This window comes from Ranitomeya variabilis, chromosome 4 (genome assembly GCF_051348905.1).
Source record: "Ranitomeya variabilis isolate aRanVar5 chromosome 4, aRanVar5.hap1, whole genome shotgun sequence".
NCBI lineage: Eukaryota > Metazoa > Chordata > Amphibia > Anura > Dendrobatidae > Ranitomeya > Ranitomeya variabilis.
In genome coordinates this window covers 361,942,294-361,948,016 of record NC_135235.1, presented here as the reverse complement: position 1 = coordinate 361,948,016, position 5,723 = coordinate 361,942,294, and positions in this window count along the sequence as shown.

The following is a 5,723-nucleotide window of genomic DNA, read 5'->3' as shown; positions in this document are numbered from 1 at the left end:
CTGGGAAACAGGCAGATCTGAAATAAAATCCATCGAGATGTGTGTCCAAGGCCTCTTAGGAATAGGCAAGGGCAACAGCAGTCCGCTAGCCCGAGAACTACAAGACTTGGCCCGAGCACAAACGTCACATGACTGCACAAAGACTCGCACATCTCGTGACAGGGAAGGCCACCAGAAGGATCTTGCCACCAAATCCCTGGTACCAAAAATTCCGGGATGACCTGCCAATGCAGAAGAATGTACCTCAGAGATGACTCTGCTGGTCCAATCATCCGGAACAAACAGTCTATCAGGCGGACAACGATCCGGTCTATCCGCCTGAAACTCTTGCAAGGACCGCCGCAAATCAGGAGAAACGGCCGACAAAATTACTCCCTCCCTAAGGATACCTGTGGGTTCAGAATTACCAGGAGAGTCCGGGTCAAAACTCCTAGAAAGGGCATCTGCCTTAACATTCTTAGAACCCGGTAGGTATGACACCACAAAATTAAAGCGAGAAAAAAATAAAGACCAGCGCGCCTGTCTAGGATTCAGGCGTCTGGCAGTCTCAAGATAAATCAAATTTTTGTGGTCAGTCAATACCACCACCTGATGCCTAGCCCCCTCGAGCCAATGGCGCCACTCCTCAAACGCCCACTTCATGGCCAAAAGCTCCCGATTCCCAACATCATAATTCCGCTCTGCGGGCGAAAATTTGCGAGAAAAGAAGGCACAAGGCCTAATGACGGAGCAGTCGGAACCTTTCTGCGACAACACTGCCCCAGCTCCGATCTCCGAAGCGTCAACCTCAACCTGAAAAGGCAGATTCACATCAGGCTGACGCAACACAGGGGCAGAGGCAAAACGGCGCTTAAGCTCCTGAAAGGCCTCTACAGCATGAGGGGACCAATTAGCAACATCAGCGCCTTGTCTGGTCAAATCAGTCAGTGGTTTAACGACATCCGAAAAACCAGCAATAAATCGGCGGTAAAAGTTGGCAAAGCCCAAAAATCTCTGAAGACCCTTAAGAGAGGAGGGCTGAGTCCAGTCACAAATAGCTTGCACCTTGACGGGATCCATCTCAATGGAAGAGGGAGAAAAAATATACCCCAAAAAGGAAATTTTCTGGACCCCAAAAACGCACTTAGACCCCTTCACACATAAAGAATTAGACCGCAGAACCTGAAAAACTCTCCTGACCTGCTGGACATGAGAGTCCCAGTCATCAGAAAAAATCAGAATATCATCCAGATATATTATCATAAATTTATCCAGAAAATCGCGGAAAATATCATGCATAAAAGACTGGAAAACTGAAGGGGCATTAGAAAGACCAAAAGGCATGACCAAATACTCAAAGTGGCCCTCGGGCGTATTAAATGCGGTCTTCCACTCATCCCCCTGCCTGATCCGCACCAAATTATACGCCCCACGAAGATCAATTTTAGAGAACCACTTAGCACCCTCTATACGAGCAAACAAATCAGTAAGCAATGGCAATGGGTATTGATACTTAACAGTGATCTTATTCAGAAGCCGATAATCAATACATGGTCTCAAAGAGCCGTCTTTTTTTGAGACAAAGAAAAACCCAGCTCCCAAGGGAGAAGAAGATGGACGAATATGTCCCTTTTCCAAAGACTCCTTTATATATTCCCGCATAGCAGCATGTTCCGGCACAGACAAATTAAACAAACGACCCTTTGGATATTTACAACCCGGTATCAAATCTATGGCACAATCGCACTCACGGTGCGGAGGTAACGACCCAAGCTTGGGTTCGTCAAAGACGTCTTGATAATCAGAGAGGAACTCAGGGACTTCAGAGGGAATGGACGACGAAATAGAAACCAAAGGTACGTCCCCATGAATACCCTTACATCCCCAGCTCAACACAGACATTGCTCTCCAGTCCAAGACTGGGTTGTGAGACTGCAACCATGGCAATCCCAGTACCAAATCGTCATGTAAATTATACAGCACCAGGAAACGAATAATCTCCTGGTGATCCGGATTGATACGCATGGTTACTTGTGTCCAGTATTGTGGTTTATTATTAGCCAATGGGGTGGAGTCAATCCCCTTCAGAGGAATAAGAGTCTCCAAAGGCTCTAAATCAAAACCACAACGATTGGCAAAGGACCAATCCATAAGACTCAGAGCGGCGCCAGAGTCAACATAGGCGTCCGTGGCAATGGATGACAAAGAGCAAATCAGGGTTACAGACAAAATAAACTTAGACTGAATGGTGCCAATGGAAACAGACTTATCAAGCTTCTTTGTACGCCTAGAGCATGCTGATATAACATGAGTAGAATCCCCACAATAGAAACACAATCCATTCTTCCGTCTAAAATTCTGTCGCTCGCTCCTGGACAGAATTCTATCACACTGCATACTTTCTGGCGTCTTTTCCATAGACACCGCCAGATGGTGCACCGGTTTGCGCTCCCGCAGACGCCTATCAATCTGAATAGCCATTGTCATGGACTCATTCAGACCTGCAGGCAAAGGGAACCCCACCATAACATCCTTAACGGCATCAGAGAGACCTTCTCTGAAAGTTGCCGCCAAGGCGCACTCATTCCACTGAGTAAGCACAGACCATTTACGGAATTTTTGGCAGAAAACTTCAGCTTCGTCTTGCCCCTGAGATAGTGCCATCAAAGTTTTTTCTGCCTGAAGTTCCAAATGAGGTTCCTCATAAAGCAAGCCCAAGGCCAGAAAAAACGCATCCACATCGCGTAACGCAGGATCCCCTGCTGGCAATGAGAAGGCCCAATCTTGAGGGTCACCCCTGAGCAAGGAAATCACAATCCTAACCTGCTGAGCAGGGTCTCCAGCTGAACGAGACTTCAGGGACAAATAAAGCTTACAATTATTTCGGAAATTCTGGAAGCTAGCTCTATTCCCTGTGAAGAACTCCGGCAAAGGAATTCTCGGCTCAGATACCGGAGCATGTACCACAAAATCTTGTAAATTTTGTACTTTCGTGATGAGATTATTCAAACCCGCAGTTACACTCTGGAGATCCATTATTGTCAGGTGCACACAGAGCATACAGAGATTAGGAGGAGAGAGAGAAAAAAGACTGCAGCAAGGCAGACTGGAGGAAAAAAAAAAAAAAAAAAAAAAAATTCCAGCAGACTTCTTATAACTCTCCTTTCTCAACCTGGGTCTTTAACACTTTAATGGCCGGTCAAACTGTCATGATCTCTGCAGGCAGAGATCATAGCAAGCCTATAGAGGGACAAGCTCTCGGAAGATGGAACTATACTGACCATGAACTAAGCCTGCCGCGCAACTAGAAATAGCCAGGTAGCATTTCCTATTTATCGCTAGATGCCCAGCTCTGGCCTAAGACCTAAATAGCTAGCAGAGGGAAATATAAGACCTGGCTCACCTCTAGAGAAATATTCCAAAGAAGACAGTAGCCCCCCACATATAATGACGGTGAGTTCAGATGAAACAACAAACGCAGCAGGAAAATAGTCTCAGCAAATTTGAGGTCCGCTTACTAGATAGCAGAAGACAGATAGTATACTTTCATGGTCAGCAGAAAAACACTAACAAAACACCATCCAGAGATCACCTTAAACTCTGGCATTAACTCATAACGCCAGAGTAGCAATCCCTGATCAACGAGAGCTTTCCAGACACAGTAACAAAACTTCAGCTGTGAACTGGAACAAATAGGCAAAACAAAACATGGACAAAAGTCCAACTTATCTAGTAGTTGTCTAGAAGCAGGAACAAGCACTGAGAGGCATCAGATAACATTGTTGACCGGCAAGAAACCACCAGAGAAATGAGCTTAAATAGCGACACCCACTACTGATGGAACCAGGTGAAACAGGAAAGAGGATGACAAGTCCAATTCCACAAGCGGCCACCGGGGGAGCCCAGAATCCAAATTCACAACACCACTGTATTACACTACACAGTTTGAGTGGCAGAAAGTGGCTGGCAGATATGCCACAAACAGGACTGAAGCAGATGCAATCAGTGGCAATATAAATCTCCCTTTTTATGTGTGGTAGACAGCAGAAAAATCAGGCCCACTGTATTACACTACACAGTTTGAGTGGCAGAAAGTGGCTGGCAGATATGCCACAAACAGGACTGACACAGATGCACTCAGTGGCAATATAAATCTCCCTTTTTATGTGTGGGAGACAGCAGAAAAATCAGGCCCACTGTATTACACTACACAGTTTGAGTGGCAGAAAGTGGCTGGCAGATATGCCACAAACAGGACTGAAGCAGATGCAATCAGTGGCAATATAAATCTCCCTTTTTATGTGTGGGAGAATGCAGAAAGAAATCAGGCCCACTGTATTACACTACACAGTTTGAGTGGCAGAAAGTGGCTGTCAGATATGCCACAAACAGGACTGACGCAGATGCACTTAGTGGCAATAGAAATTTCCCTTTATAGGTGTGGGAGACTGCTGGGAAAATCAGGTCCACGGTATTACACTACACAGTTTCAGTGTCAGAGAGTGGCTGACAGATATGCCACAAACAGGACTGACGCAGATGCCCCTAGTGGCAATAGAAATTTTCCTTTATAGGTGTGGGTGGGAGACTGCTGGGAAAATCAGGCCCACTGTATTACACGACACAGATTGAGTGGCAAAAAGTGGCTGGCAGATATGCCACAAACAGGACTGACACAGATGCACTCAGTGGCATAATAAATCTCCCTTTTTATGTGTGGTAGACAGCAGAAAAATCAGGCCCACTGTATTACACTACACAGTTTGAGTGGCAGAAAGTGGCTGGCAGATATGCCACAAACAGGACTGACGCAGATGCACTCAGTGGCAATATAAATCTCCCTTTTTATGTGTGGGAGACAGCAGAAAAATCAGGCCCATTGTATTACACTACACAGTTTGAGTGGCAGAAAGTGGCTGGCAGATATGCCACAAACAGGACTGACGCAGATGCACTCAGTGGCAATATTAATCTCCCTTTTTATGTGTGGGAGACAGCAGAAAGAAATCAGGCCCACTGTATTACACTACACAGTTTGAGTGGCAGAAAGTGGCTGGCAGATATGCCACAAACAGGACTGAAGCAGATGCAATCAGTGGCAATATAAATCTCCCTTTTTATGTGTGGTAGACAGCAGAAAAATCAGGCCCACTGTATTACACTACACAGTTTGAGTGGCAGAAATTGGCTGGCAGATATGCCACAAACAGGACTGACGCAGATGCACTCAGTGGCAATATAAATCTCCCTTTTTATGTGTGGGAGACAGCAGAAAAATCAGGCCCACTGTATTACACTACACAGTTTGAGTGGCAGAAAGTGGCTGGCAGATATGCCACAAACAGGACTAATGCAGATGCACTCGGTGGCAATATAAATCTCCCTTTTTATGTGTGGAAGACAGCAGAAAAATCAGGCCCACTGTATTACACTACACAGTTTGAGTGGCAGAAAGTGGCTGGCAGATATGCCACAAACAGGACTGACACAGATGCACTCAGTGGCAATATTAATCTCCCTTTTTATGTGTGGGAGACAGCAGAAAGAAATCAGGCCCACTGTATTACACTACACAGTTTGAGTGGCAGAAATTGGCTGGCAGATATGCCACAAACAGGACTGAAGCAGATGCAATCAGTGGCAATATAAATCTCCCTTTTTATGTGTGGGAGAATGCAGAAAGAAATCAGGCCCACTGTATTACACTACACAGTTTGAGTGGCAGAAAGTGGCTGGCAGATATG